The following is a 16,309-nucleotide window of genomic DNA, read 5'->3' on the forward strand; positions in this document are numbered from 1 at the left end:
GTTTTGTTGTTCCTGTGTGACGGATGGAAAGCAGATGTGTAGCTCTGCATGAGGATATGCCTAGCTTTCACAGCATTTACTGTCCAGAAATCACTGGGCTTCTCACCAGGATTCAGCTGACAGCAAAAGTCCAGTTTTTTCGTATCCTTAGCAGTATGAGCAATGAAGTTTGTTTTTTATGCAGTACAACAGCTATGAGCATAGCTATTTATTTATATATCTTAAAGAGACTTCCATCTGAGTGGAATTTGTTTGTATCTGCTGCATTATATTGAATTAATGAAAATGGGGAAAAATATTACAGTGAGTTTCCTCAGCCTGCATCTTTACACTCAGGTGAAATAAACCATGCATACAATAGGGAATCTTAAAAAAATTATAACCAGATCACCCTAAAGCATGGAGAAACTGTAGAGGTGTGAGCCAAAGGAGGGCAGCATGCGTAGTGCTGTATTTATCTGTGAGCGCTTGGGAAACTTGCCACAGACAGTGTGTCTGCAGTGGGATTGAAGGCATGATGACAGCAGGAGATAGGAGCACATACTGCAGCATGGATTACTGCTCAGATCAGGTTTTGAGATGCACTCTGTTTGCTGGATTCCAAATTTGCTCTCATTGCCTGAGCTAGCTGGTTTAGAGCTGGAGAGGGTATGTTTCCAGACACTGAACACCTTACATTACTCTGCAGGCACACGTGCACAAAGGCAGAGCATGGACTTGCTGGCCCTCAGTCTCTGCCTCCCCTTCCTTCCTGCAGACAGCACTCTCTCGCTTTTGCACATAGCACTGTAAATACAGTCTGACCCATACACTCTGTCTGACTCCTATACCCACGCTGATCTTATGTTGCAGGAGTACATAGCAACATAAGATGGAGAGCACTGTTAATAAAAGGAAGAATTAAAAGCCGTTGCAGAACTCATTCAAACACAAGTCTGCCTTGGACTTCATTGCCAGCGGTGCAGTCTTTTGCTTTGCTGAGCAGAATTAGTGCAAAATACTACCTGCTATATTTTTAGAATTTACTTCTGCATGGAGAGATGCCTTTCTCTCTGTTCCACTCCATCCCATGTGCCTGCTTGTACTACGCAACAGTAAACAAGCATCTGTTGTTCAGCTGCTATTCACCTTTCCCTTTTGTTCTAGCCAATCTTGTTGATGCAGTGTGAGAAAACAAGTCAAGAGAGAGGGTTATATCGTTTGTTTCTGAGAATCACAGTAAATGCTACATTTGTTCTTCTGACTTGATGTCTTTTATTGCATACTAAAAAGTGAAGAAGCTGAGTACTTTGTTATAGGAATAGAAAAAATACTTGTGCCCATAATTAAATCCTTCAAGTATAAGAATCAAAGGACAACCCATAGGTTTTCAAATTATTAAATGCTTTGTGTTGCTGTACTTCCCATAGCTGCACAGGTCAATACTAATTCTCATGAGCTGGTTGTAAAATACATAGCATTATTAGCACATATATCCCGTTGTCACATTTCTAGCATCAGGTACAACTCCAACGCAACTCATCCAAGTAATTAGCTGTTAAACATTTTAATCATGGTAAAAGTATCTTAAAACTTCTTTTGTGATCTTATCGCTTTTTAGGGAGCGCATTTATACACAAATTGCTTGGCATCTCTGTATCAAGGCTTTGATCTCTTGCACTATCAATTGTTGGCTCAGGTACAAGAGTCTGTAAAATATACAAAGCTCCCTGCTCTAGACTCCAGCTGAAATGAAAAAGGAGGCTGTTTATACACAGCCACTCATTAGCTAAGTCTGTCAATATTTACATGATGCAAGTATGCCTTCTTTATGTTAGATAAATTATTTAATGCAACTCTAATGAGACTTTTTTCAGAAGTGTAACACTTAAAATACTTTCTAGTTCCCTCACTATAATCATAGCCTGCATACAGGGTTTTTTTTTTGCGATTTTCTTTTTCAACAGTTTGTTCAGCTTTGGAAAAACAATAAGCTGTATTTTATGATTGATAAATAAAGCCATCTATGGTTTTGTTGCCTTATAATATTTCTTGAAAATGTCATCAAACTATGCAGCAAGCTCTCTTCTTATGTATATTTTCTAGTCTCACAGAAAATGCTGCATACTATAGGCGTACATAGCACACCCCCACCTGAGAATTAAAGTTCAAGTCTGCAGGAACTGGCAGGTGCTGGCATAGCCTGTGTGCCTTGCTGACAGACACGCATTTAGCACATTAGATCACATTAATGCTTTTCAATGGATCAAGGCTAGAATCAACTGTGCCTTCTCCATTTGCGCCTCTGTCTATTAGGACTTTTTTTCTGCTCTTTGGCCTGGCTCCTTTCTGGCCCCTGAAGGCAGCTGGAAGCAGAGGAAGAGCTCAGAGCTCTGTGTCTTATTTTAATATTTGAAATGGCTCACAAATGCTGTGATTAGAAATGTCTATAACAAAAAACAAAGGAGTAGCAGCATCTCTTGGAAAGAATGGGAATGAGGGTAAAATTATTCCCAGCCTAACGTATGTGCAAGAAAATACAATCTGTAAGCATATCTGTTCATGCCTTTTCAGATAGAGGGGGTGACAAATCCCTAGGCTTCTAATATCCTAATAAATTGTTTCTTGGTTGTTTTTTTTTTTTGTGTTTTGTTTCTGTTGTTGATGTTCATCTGTTACTTGTTTTATATAAATATGTCTGTATGTAGCTTTTTGTTTTGTTTAAGTTCTTGCATATGCACATAAATATTTTCCAGCTACTATGTTTTTCTAGCTGTTACATGTGTAGTCCTATCATCCTCGTAACATTTCTCTGGTGGATGATGTTAGCAGAATTTTTGTGTGTTTCAAAGTATATTTCAGAGCTGTAAGAAGGCAGTTGTCATTATTTGCAGATGTCTCCTGAGGCAGTTTTAGAATTTTTATGTATTTCTTCCCTGGCTCCAATAATAACTGTTATCTTCAATATTCTTACACCTAAATGTTGTTTGTATACAGCCATCATTTCTTTTGTGAAAGGCTGATGTTAAAGCTGTTTATGCCCTAAATAAAGATAACCAAGGAGTGTTTTGCATGCGGGCGGAAAGAATTTAAGTCTCCCAACATAGACAAGACTATTTCACAGAGAAAAATAGAGCCTAAAACAATATTTTCTGTTTTGTACTCAGAAAAGGGAGAAACAAGATTTTATCCTTGCTCCACGGTGAATCTTCTATTTGTGGATAATCCAAGGAATTCCACAGGTACCAGTGATTCACCTGAAAGAATTGTGACCCCACTGTATTTTTTTCTTCTGTTGCAGTTCACCTTCTTCCTGACAAGTCCAGGTTAATTTTTGGAAGAAAGGATGTGCCTGATGATGACTCATTGTGCTCTGAGCTATCAGAGAGGCTGATGCAAACCTCCCTTCTACAGTCCTTGCAGTCCCTTAAGAGATGGAGGGACTCTGCACGTGGCCCACAGATGTGCCAACAGGACTGAATGCAGGGCACCAGGCCTGGGGCCTCACAGCTCCTGGGACAGGCCCTGCACACCAGGACCAGGCCTCAGTACTGACACAGGGCCTGCAGCCATCAGGCTCCTGGGGCTGGAGGCACTGCCGAGCCATTGCACTTGATTTTAAAGTGGGAGAGAGCTGCAAGATCCTCTCTTCACACAGCATTTCCTCCTTGAAGTGGTATTACTGTTGGCTCTAAAGCAAGCGTGTTCTCACACTAAAGATTACACTAAAACCCACCATGTATTATTTATAGAGTAGCTCCCGGGGAATGTTTCCTAATTTGAAGGAAAAGCTTGTGGATTCTTGATGGCCAAAAGATTTTCTACTTATTTGACCACTCATTTTCTACTCAGATTTTACTACTGTGAAATGATTTCCTGTTATTAGCATAAAAGAGATGTTTTGTGCTACTGCTCCTTCTGCCTTAAAGATGAGAAAATACAGGTTTGAGGTATCTGGTGAAAGAAAGCAAAATCACCCTTCAGGGATTTTACAGTGATCCTATGTGATTCAGGCTTGTGCTGTATGATGAACTGTAATGTTGGCACAATGTCATTTATATTTTATTTATGTGACAAAATGTCATTACACTCCATGTGTGAGCGCTGACGAGTATCTGGTAGGTTTCATTCTTTTCTTAGTAGCCATATGTGCTGCATTTTGTCTTTGAGAGCAGCAGAGCATACTTTAAAGTTGTGAGGACAATATATCAGAGAATCTCCCCATGCTGTCAATTAATCTCAGAAAATGTTCATGTAAGCCCTTCGCAAATATGTAAATGCAGTGCTGCTATGGGGCTGGCAAATAATAAACAATAGTTATCTTATCCTGGGTTTTCCTTCATGTAATTCTCAGCAATAATTTAGTCCTTGTCTTCCACTCTGAAGGATTTAAATGGAATGACCTTAATTCTGGTTTTGTTTGCTCTCAATCTACTAAGCAGCTGCAGTGAAGACGAAGACAAACAGTAGATTAACAGTGGTACCTTTTATAAGGCTGATTAGTTCTCAAAATATGCTCGGTGGAAACAAAAAAGCACAAAATGAGGGCTGAGAGAGGGGCTGTTACTCTTTTCATTGAAATTGCTATGTTCCTTTCAGTAACCCACAGATACTGATTTTTCAATGAAATATTTTCTTGGAGGGTGATTGTTTCCACCAGCACAGCATGCATAATATTTCACAGAATCACCAAATCAGAATCATGAATGTTGGAAGGGAAGTACAAGACACATACTTCTGAAATAATTGTACTTCATTCACTTTTCTCTTTCAAGTGAGAATTTTTTGGTGCATGAATAAAAAATATTTACTGGTACTTCATAGCACTTTTTCTGTGTGTAATGGTACTGGCAGTAGTTAAAACCAACACAAGATTTAATGCAGGAGATAATTGGAAGTCCTGCAATTTATAAGCAGAGAACTGTTTTTTGTATGTCCAAAGTGTGTGGCAGTGAAGCAAATTAAGACAACAGGTTGTAAACACAGCTTATGGTGTGGTCTTAAGAGCACCTGATAATATCCCATCAATTTTAGGAGGAGTGGGAGTTCGTCCAATTAGTCAGCCAGGCAAAATATATCTACCTAAGCTGGTGTTAGTTAAAGCCACTGCCAGGTGAAAAGTAACAGTTTGATTGGGGTTTCTGCTTTTATTCATCTCCCAAAAGGTTCCCCCTTGAACAGCACATGGTCTGCTCCGTTTGCTCATTACCGAAGTGGAAGGGAGAGCAAGCTGGCTGATGTGACCGGCTCTCTAATTCACTCACATCCCCTTCCTGAAGCACCTAGGCATTCCTTAGATGTCTCCCATCAAAATCCTGACCCAGCCTGACCCTGCTTATCAACTGCTTGTTGTTCTTTCAAAGAGTTGAAAGGATTATGGCAGATTAGCTAACACAGCTCTGGTCCCCATATTGTTCTGTGACATTCAGGTCTATAATAAAAATAGAGTAACAGTTTTAAATCAAGTTGTAAGAGTAGACATACTTCTAGCTTGCTGTATCTCATGTTTTGGTACAGCACAACTAATTGTTGCAATACTTTTGATTTGCATTCATCAGAAGCTAACTTTATTATTTTCCCTTTTCTTTTCTAGATCTGGTTTAGTTATGATTAATTTCACATCTTATCTATTAAAATCCATCCTCTGTGAAGAAAATTTTCTCACTAATATGAAATACACATTTGTGTTTTTTATATAAAATAGACATAAAGCGATTTTTTTCCCCATCTAATTCTAATTTTATTTGGATTTTTAAAGCATATAATTGTTTAGGTACTTAGCAATACCAAGAATAGCCAGAAGGTACTTGGGCACTAAAATATTGAGGTCATAGGAGGATTTTTATTTTGGAGATGTAAGTCAAAATAATAATAGCAATAGTAAAATACCAGAGCATGGTGAGTGGATCAACTTTATGTAATTTCAGTTTTAAAATAAGTCAGTGTAAAGAAGGGGAAAAAAAATGTTGATGAAAATAAAATGGAGAGGAAAAGAAAGTAGCCGCTCCAGTGCTTAGAAAAAGGGAAAGTCAAGCTCCCAAGCAACTCACAAACCTGAATTTCTGAGTTTGCCATAATCAGAACCTGTCTTTCCAATTAGATGTTTTTCAAAGTTGATAAAGTGCATGTTTTCTAGTATAGATGTGATGCCTATAGTCAAAATGGGCCTTTAAGGAGTCACAGGCAGGGCTGATTTCTACCACCTGCTTCCTGAAAAACAGGAGCAAATACTCAAGGATTCATTGACAGTGTTTCCACTCATCCTGTTTGGGATACATGTTTGGGTTGGCCTGTGTGTGTGAGTGCATGTGTCCGTGTGTCACTGAGAGAGCACCACCTGCTCTGGGGAACTGGTGAGTAGTCTTCGTCCTCTTTAACTTCACCTCCACTAGTTACAGTGTTACAGGGCACCTGCAGGACTGCAGGGTCAAGAAACGACATGTTTTTCTGCGTCTTTAATGTTATATTTACTTATAGAAATTTTGAGAGTTGTTGGGTTGGGTCTCATTGAAACGTGGGTTTGAGAGGAAAAATGGTGGTGGTAAGATCTGTGATCATTTTTTGGGCCTGAGGAACTGCATGGAAGCCACTACCTGTGTAGCTGTGCTTAGTGAAGCAGCACTTCAAGTTAAACAGCTGCGAGACAATCCTGGTCTGAAAATCACACAACCACAGTCATTGAGATACTCTGGCTTGACCTAATAAGCTCTGCTGAGCTACAGAACCATGGAAGCTTTCGTGGCTGTCATTTTCCTTGATCCCTGTGCAGAGCAAGTCCCTTTTCTCCCTCTGTCAATTCCAACTGCTTGGTATGCAGATCAAACTCCTGTACTCGTGTTTTCATTTTGTTGTCAGGCTATAACTGATGTTCGGGAGAGGGTGGGAGGAAAGAAGCTTTGTTTGGCCCTGAAAGGCACCAGATGTGCTTTTATTTATTTATTTATTTATTTATTGGGGGGGAGGGGTCGAGAAGAAGAATTAATTAAAATGAGGTAATAATATTAATCTGTTGATTGCGGTGAACGTGCGCTGCGACAGGAGGGGGAGCTCTCAGCGCATCAGGCAGGGAAAAGGGGGCTGGAGGGGAGCGTGGCTCTCCCAAACCAGAGAGGGGCCAGGGGAGGGTGGGCGGATCTCGCCCTGTCACGGGAATACCTGCGTGTCACTGATGGCTGCTGCTTCACAGCGCAGAGCAGAAAACAGGAATGAAGTACAAATTAAGAAGCTTTGGGAATCTTCTTAAAGTGCGTCTGCTTTGATTGCTAAGAAAAATCTGTAGATTTTTTTTGCTACGTATTATATTGTTTAACAGAGGAAAAGAAAAACAGAATATGTGCTTACTGTGTACTAAGCTGTAAGTACCTTTTCCAGACATCATAATCATCCTTTCCAGCTGAGAAGGCAATAGAGCTCTCCAAAAAAAACAGCAATTGTCCTATTTTAACATTTCTGAAGATATCCCTTATGGAAAAAAACCCTCCAGAAGTTAATAAGAGTAAACCAAACAGGGCTATATAGTAATACCATAGAATTAAAAGACAATTAGAAATTCAATAGGAATTATAACTCTTTCACAGACAAGGCTGCCATGGGCTGCGTGCACACCTGCCTCTGCTGTGCGAGTAAATAACCCTTGTGCATACATGTGAGCACAGTGCACCCTCAGGTACCCCAGCCTCAGAGGTGTCCGTGTGCCAGGCTGTGCAGGTCACACCTGTGGGACAGCCCAGTGCAGCAGCATGCAGGAAGGTGGGGGTTCTGCTGCAGCAAGGCCTGCTCCTGCTGCAGGAAGTGGGAAGTCACTGTGGCTCAGATGCCCAAGTCACTCGGTTATTTTTGAAATGCCAACTCTTACGCCTCTCTTCACTCTGTGATGAGGCATTTTTCTTTATTTTTTTTTTTTTTCCTCAAAGGTTAAATCACTTTGAGGTTGCACGTAATAGACATTTAAAATTCTCCTAGTCATGGCAAATAGATCTTTATCTACCTTCACCTACTTCATTTTGTGGTGTTTGTTTGTTGGTTTGTTTGTTGAATTAGTCAAAAGCTTCTCTGCAGCTAATGTGTTTGCACTGATTCCCCTGCAAGGAAGTCAGTGCCTCCTATTTTTACATCGTTTTTCTTTTTAAACTCCCTGACACACGTTGGTCCGAAGCACCTGAAAGGCAAAGGCTTCTTTCAGGTGTTCATGTGTGCCACCAACTGTACCCCATGCAAACAGGTCAATCCCAGCTCTTCTGGCCTCCGAAAACAGTTCAGACAGAGTTCTGGCCAAAAGAAATGGGGGACAAAGGCAAGTGTTCATTTCTTTGAATAGGAAAAATTCATATTAACAAGCACTAGTCTCAACTCAGCTGCTCTGTGCAGTTTTTCAGAATAGCCAGGGACACAAACCTGCTCAAAGGCACAGTACTGAACTGCATCTGTAGCTGAGGTAAACCCTGGTGGCTGCACAGGAGACAGTGAATGTACCCAGATCATCTTTATACTGGGCTACCTTTAACAGTCCTTTCTGCTTTCTTGTTTGAAGATTCTTGAGTTTTATTGATAAATTAGTGCTGTTTTGCCTGCAAATTCATGGAACTTTGGTGACATCCAGTGACAGGTTCTGCTGAAAGGTATTTTTCTCCCAGAATGAGAGGAGAGAAATGTTGGTGCCCTGCTGCTTTCCCCCAGTGGTGCAAGCAGGTGAATTTGAATACAGGCTGAAAATCTGCGGCCATGGAACACTTTGTTATTGATTTTTTGTAGGCTGCTGTGATCGACCTTAGGATTATCTTCAATCATCAGACTTTAAATTGCTGTTAAAAGGTGTTAATTAATCACAATTTAAAGCAAATATTTTGCCAGTCAAACCATTTAAATAAGCCAAGGTCTCTTAAGAACTTTCTCAGGGCTTCTCCCGTAATTTTCCTCCCATTCAAAGTTTCTCTTAAAGTAATGGTCTGAATGTCAAAGTCAAACCTTAAGTACAGTGTGATGTTTTAATACTATTTTTTTTTCCCCTTTAGATTAATAGTGGAGATAAACCTCATTTATTGGGGTAATAAAGAACACACATTCTGGTGGTGATAGAAAAAGTAATAAACTAATTATGATAGTTTACTTGAAAAGGCAGAAATTCATAGATTAAAATTCTAAGAGTAAATTATTGCATTAACCTCTTGAAAAACAGTGTTGTAAGCTAAATAGAATCAGGGTCAAATGACACAGTAAAATGGAGGGAAATAAGCAACGCTAAAGCTGTATCATTAAAAACTATCTTCAAGCTAAATTGCAAAATGGTTAGTATTGTATTGTAACATTCAAATCCTGGCAATTGTTCTTTTAATAAATATAATTTCTATAGCATTTTCTTAGATTATTCAGTTAATCGTTAGTGCTGTTTTACCTCTTTACAATAATGCACACTTTCTTTTTAAAAGAACTTGGTTATTTCTTTGGTCAGGGCCTATTTGCTCCTTTTTTATGTGAGATTTTCAATACTCTGCAATGATGCAGAGCAAAAAAGGTCCATCCACTTCACTTGTGATGCCTCGTGCATTACCTAAAGCACAACAGAACAATGCCAGACAACAGAGCCTTTCTCCCCGCTAACAATGCAGTCACCATGACAACCAGCAGAAGAACGTTTGGCCAGAAAAAGCTTTGAGCTTGGCGGACCAGGCTAATCAAAAAATGGAATAACATGACAACAATTACACTGATGAGTGAGAGGGAAGCTACAGATGCATTCAGACACCTATGGCACTGCAGACTAGATGCATTCAGCATTTTTGTTTAGTGTCTTGTGTTTTTTAAGAGCAGGTAAATAGACAAGATCGAATTGTGTAACAGAATGTCAGTGCTCTAGTTAAATTGAAAATTCCTTTTCTTTAGCTGTGCTACTTCAAGCACACTGAAGAGGCTTTAGGAGAGATGAGGTTTTGAAGTGAAATATGTAATAGATACAATATGAGTGTCACAAGGCAACTTTATTTAGCTTTAAAAAATGTAAACTTGGATTTTCAAACATGTGGATGCAAATAAATACGGCCAGGTTGTGCGGTGAATATCTGACCGTGTCTTTCACTTCAGTCTCAGAAAACTGGACGTGTGTCAAGCATTGCTTAGAAGTGGCTTGTTGTTTTTAAACCAACCTGTTGTGCATATTTGTGTCCACTGTAAAATTCGTCACAGCCTTCTGTACAGACCTCTCTTCCAGCTCAAGGCAAACTTGAACTGCAACTGTACATGTGCCACAAATCAAGCTGCAGACATAACAGCCTACTTCTCTGGAAGATCCCAAATTTAGCTTTGACTAATAGCCTGCTATTATAAGCTCCCAATTGTATGTTAGAAGTTCTGGTATTTTCTTTATAGGGAAGGGGGAAGGGATTTTTTGCTGCTGTTATAGGAAAGCATGTCTGTGATTTCTACTGTTGAGAATAACTTCAATATTTTAGGAACAGAAGGAAGAAAGCTACCGTTTAAAAACTGTATTTGAGGATAGACAGGAGATGTCTTAGAGATTTGGAAGCAGCAGTGGGCACAAACCCCAGCCATTTCTTTGTGTTAATCTAAGAATGGCATGTTCCAGTTGCACTGCCAGTTCCATACAGCTCTCTGCCTTATCCAAAACTGCCTCTGCTCCTCCTGCCCTCTTTCATGCCCTCATTGGCACCTAGGCAAACACTGTAGCTAGCTTTAGGTATCCTGGGGGATTATTAATTGCTTGAATGCATAATCAAAACACTACCTTAAAAAGTGTTTGGGCACTTTGAACTTAACTGGCTGCACAAAGCAGCCTTCAGCCATTGCAATGAGAAAGCTGGAGACGCTCATAGCAGGAGTGTCTTGGCCTGGCACAGCCACTCATTGCTGAATCACAAACACGTAGGATGGAAAGAACTGCTGGGTGCCAAGGATGGAACATGCCCAGCTCAACAAGCTGTGGGTAGCCAAGCTAATAGTCATCCCAAGCAGTGCCTTATATGAAGTGATTCTAATACACCGGTAACATTGTATCTTTATGTCTGCAGTATAAGAGATTTTAGGCTGCTAATTTTTGGATTGCCACTCTCCCACTAAATTCTGTGCTCCCAATTGCCCACTGGATTCTTAGCACCCTCTGCATATATAAATTCTACAGTCAGCATATATAAATTCTACAGATGCATAAAGATCCTTAACTGCATTCATTCACTTCCTTGCATGTGTACTAAATACTTTCCCTCTTGTCCTCCGAAAGGTCTACATCTCACTCAGGCACTGATGCTGGCCATTTCTCTGCGCAGCCATCTAACAACCACCACCTCAACAATAATGCTAAATGCCTCACTGAGCTTAGAATAATTGAAAGTAAAATTCCCAAGCTAGCAATGACCTTATCTCTTGACAAAAAAGTGCTAACTGCCATCACAATCATCTGGGAGTTTTGGATATTGGAGCTATGAGCTCTGGCTACTCTGCTGCTCTTGTGCACCCTGGGTCTGAGCGTGTGGAGACAGCACTGTGAAGAAACTTTCATGCTGCAGCCAGCTCTTCCTCCGTGGTCCGACCATGGCACAAGGCAGAACTGGAGATGCCCTCTCCTTCCTCAGCCATCCTTATGGAGAGGAGAGCAGGGAGATGTACTGTGCGTGTAGGCTGTGCAGACTGTGGCATGCCACCCCAGCCTGGAATTGTCATTATTAGCTCTGCAGAGCACGATTGGTACTTCGCACTTATCACATTTCAGTACCTTCTGTTGTGTAAAGTTAAGCAGTAGCTCCTGTGTAACATTTCAGTACACCTCTGTCCTGACTGTGACTCTTAGTTTCTCATCATTAGGTGAGAACTCTCTCCAGAACTCTCTGTTTTGGATCTGAGCTGTCTCCTTAATCTTGCACGTGTACATAACACACAGAGATATTCCATAGCACAGGAATTTTGTGTGTCATCTATATGTATTGAAATATGGCATTTGTTTCCTTTGAAGTGTGACAGGAAGCTTTATATGCTGCTGATGTCAGGATGCTAATGGTTTGTACCAGCCCAGGGCACTTCTTCAATCTTTCAAATATAGGTGCTTTGTTTGCTCTTTTCCAGTCAGACAATACCATCCTGAGTTGACAGATACTTATTTTTGCTCCTTTCTATAGGGCTCTCAATTTCATGTACTTTCAGTGGTCTGGGATGAAGGTTTTCAGGTTTCTGGAATGTACTGAGTTCTTTGAATTCTTCTTACACCTAAGATGGAAAGTTCTTTTTTAACAGTTCCTATAGACTTTTCCTATTAGCCACACTGCTTTTGTTCCCATCTTCTACCCTATTAACTGAAACCTAAAGTGAAAAAATAATTTAATTTGGGGGGTATTTTTAATCTCATCCTCTTTTCTTTGTTCCATCTTTCTCTATTGCAGAGAGCAGGGAACATTCTGACTGCTAGCTTTCACTTTCTTTGGGAAAACATTTTGCATAAAACCCTGACCTGGTCTTCCCATTGCTACAATGTGGTAAAAAGGTTTGCTTGCTCTTCACTATACAGTAAATGTGAGATGTTCAGAATATGGCACTTGATTTTGCCTAGTTTTACTGAGCCTTTAGTTCTCTCTGAATAAAAGTAAAAATGGCAAATAAAATAAACTTGTAGGAAAAATTTAAAAAAAAGGAAAAAGTCATACTTTTATTATGCTTAGCAAAAATACTGATAGCACAAATTGAAGTATTACTAGTACAGATGTTATCAGCACTAACTCTTTTGTGGGTATTTATAGGTTTTGATTACAGTGAGGAAAAAAAGTGTAATGAATACTAAAGATAAAGAAATACGTTATAGTTTGCAATATTGGCCTTAATGAACATGAAAACAAAACTCGAAATGACATTCTGTTCCAATTAATGGAAAAGTTATATGGTCAGGTTTCTATACAAAATACTGTTTCTATTAGAAATGTATCACTGTTTTCCCCTTGTGTATTATTGCTATCTTTTTTAAAAGAAAAGAATGTTGGACTCAGCAGCTTATGGATTTCAATCATTTCACTTCTGTTTCACTTATTTTTCCCAGTATTCAGATGTCATTATAACAGATTTTTTTTTAAATATCCTAAACTCAAGAAGAAACCTGCATTTTAAGTTATAGAATATTGCCTAGTAGGTCAGTAGAACTAAGTGGAAATGATTTTATATATATATACTTATATATATATACATACTTATTCTTTTAGTTGAATTTGTCTTTACTGCTTCTTGTCTTTACACAGAGTAGATATATTCTGATCAGAGTTTGCATTTTTGGGCTTCTGACATTTGAATTTCTCATCCGTAATTGGTATTACACTAATAAACCTTAGGAATGACCTAAAGCACTACTCTTCACCACGGAGTGCTTGAGGCTATTTTTATGGGCTAGCAGACTTTCAACAAGGAACGCTCTGCACTCAGACCTACATGGAGTGCAGCGCAGACCTTTCTTCTCCCTGCTTTGCCCCTTCAATTCCCATCCCCTACTGACAATATGAGGAACCAAGAGACATCTTTTCCTCTTTTCCCTGACCCTGCCACACTCAATTTCCATGAGCAAATTGCAAGGACAGCTCACCAAACTGCAGAAATGTCAAACTTCCTGATATTCACAGAGCACGACTGGAGTTTCCTTCCATCCCCTGATAGCTGGTTGAATCTCTCATGGACTTCTCAGCATTTTGTTTTCTTTTATTTTCCTCTTATGTCTTCTGCCTGTCTTGTCCTGCTCAACCATCTTCTCTTCTGAGTCCAATGCCCCTCAATTTTCTTTCCATTATGTATCTCCAAAGTAAATGTACAGATTATTAATGATGTGTTATGCCCTTTACAGCTCCTTATAGCTGAGATAAAACCTAAGCTGATCTTACCTACAAGCTTGTTCTCATAAAAAAGTAATAAATCTCTGTTACCTCTGTTTAAGGATAACAGAGATTGTTTGGAAATTTCTCTCAGCACTGTCAAGTCAGCACTGCACCACAGACAGAACTGGCTCAAGTACTAGGGATCATGCTGTGGTCCCTTGGGCCCTGATGTGGGTCTGCAAGCTTGGCCAATTGCTAAGAAGAAAGGTTCATCAAGTGTGTTGGGCCTTGAATAAGGGAAAGACTAGTTCATATCTTCAGGAGAAAATGGTTAAGTGGGGACTTTATACAGAAAATACTATTTCTGTCTTCTAGATCTTAATTCCCACAGGGAGTTTATGTGCGGTGACCTCCGGTTTTAAGTCTTCCTCTTCTTTTTGGAAAGAATGGTAATTCCAGTGATTCTTGTACAGATCTTTGTTGTTTTTGGATGTTAATATATCATACTTGAATAATAACTGGCAAGATATTTTTTCTACCCTCTTATTTCATCCAAGATCCTTTTAGTCTATCATCAGCCATCACTACCTCACTAAAAACTCTTTTGACTTCTGCTTGACCAAACTTTGGGAGATTGCATCATTGCCCTTTTACTGCTATTAGCAATTGTCTCCTCTTTCAGCACCAAGGGCTGTCGTTTACTTTCCAGATCTGCAGTAATTCATATGAAAAATTGCTCTCAGCCAGTTTTGTTGTTGTTGTTTGGTTTTTTTCCTCAGGTCTCACCAAGCTTTTTGTTATCCCTTTTTTGCTTCTCTCTTCACATAAGTTTTTAGAGGGGACAGACATTAGGAATACTTTTATTGCTCCTACCCACAAGCTGACAGAGATAGCAGATTCTGTGAAAGAGTGAGACACGGTGTGTCTGGAAACTGGTGTCACACAAACTCCTTCTAAGGTAGTAGAAAGTCACTGTCTTAAACAAAGTTGTTTTTGTAGAAAATAATTATTTGATGTCTCAGGGAGAAAAATGCTTACCCTGTTTTTATCAAACAAAATAAAACATGCACTGAGCTCAGTGGTTTAAGTCAGACTTACAGATGTACTTTTACTTGGTGCAAAACTGACAATATTTCTCTCCAAAAGAAATACAACCTTAAATAAAATCTAATGCAACAAAACATCAATTTGAACTCTGAATTGTTTTCCAATATCTGACTAGACTATGGAGACATATAATCACTGGTGCTGCATCCTTAAATTGAAGTTAAAAAAGATGGGTAAAGAAATAATGTCTAAATGGATATCACTGGAAAATAGGATTATTTAAGGAGACTCATTTCCTAGGTGGATAAAAATAAGATATTCAGGTAATTTTCAAAATGCAAAGCTATCTTATACAATGGAGATGGCTACAAAGTACCATTTGCCAGCCTGCAGTGAATGATTTGTAGTCATCAGAATCCTGCAGGTAATTGAGGAAATCTGCATCGACATATTCTGCACTACTGCAAGGGTATTATTATAATGAGCCAGCGCGTGTGAATGAGAGTAATTGCCCTCTAGTGCACAGCCTTGGAACTGATCCCAGCTGTGCTGCAGAACCATGCCGCTCCAGAAAGAAAAAGGATTCTGTCGGTAAGAGCTGAAGCCAAGCTCCGCTGTCGTCAGGAGGCTCTGAGGAGCCATAGATGCGATAAGGAAGGGAATTCACTTAGTGTCTGCCAAGATTGCCATGGGGTCTGAACCAGTGTGGTGTAAGTGGAGTTGTCTGGGGGATTTGCTGCAAAACTTCAGTACTCTCCCAACCCAAATACTAACACAGCCCCAAGCATTAGGAGCCTAGATAACCATGGGCCTGTTCTGCATCACTTCCAATTGTTTGCACAGGGTTGTGTTTCATGGGAGGCTCAAGGTGGATTCAGTAGCTGCCTAGTAAAATGTGGTAATTATCTCAGGGCTGACCAGAAAACAAACAAACAACAAAACATTCTGAAAGTGACAGTTTTTTTCCTCATATGCTCAATGGAATCAACCTTGTATTCCCCAGGGCAAAATCCCCTCTGCACTGCTGGACATGCATTCAAGAAAAGTGGTTGGCAAGCAAGTTCATAGCTCCAGCTTTCAAGGCAGGTATTTCCTTTCAGTTATTTCACACTATGTAACATGTAAGGATTTTCCAGTAAGGAAAGATAATCTTTAAGGAAATTATTACAGTACCTTGTCTCTTCATGTGAAGAAATTATTTGGCAACTTTTATAGTTCTCTGTTGGCTCTGGGGATGTGTGGGCATTCTAATTACTGCAGGGGATGCACAGTTACTTACCTTCTCTCTACCTTGTTCACAGTTGCCTGACAGCTATCCAAAGCTTATAAAGAACTGACTGTTGGCAGTATTTCTGTTCCTTGGCTGCTATGATAAGCTGCTGTGTGTGAGGTAGGAATAAAATAATGCAAGGACCTTCATTCAATGTTTTCTGCATTTTAGTTTGATACGGTCACTCTTCCAACCCCTGTGTTTCCTCCTCACAACTTCTGAG

Source organism: Coturnix japonica, chromosome 5, assembly GCF_054131305.1.
Source record: "Coturnix japonica strain WE chromosome 5, WE-NBRP24, whole genome shotgun sequence".
NCBI lineage: Eukaryota > Metazoa > Chordata > Aves > Galliformes > Phasianidae > Coturnix > Coturnix japonica.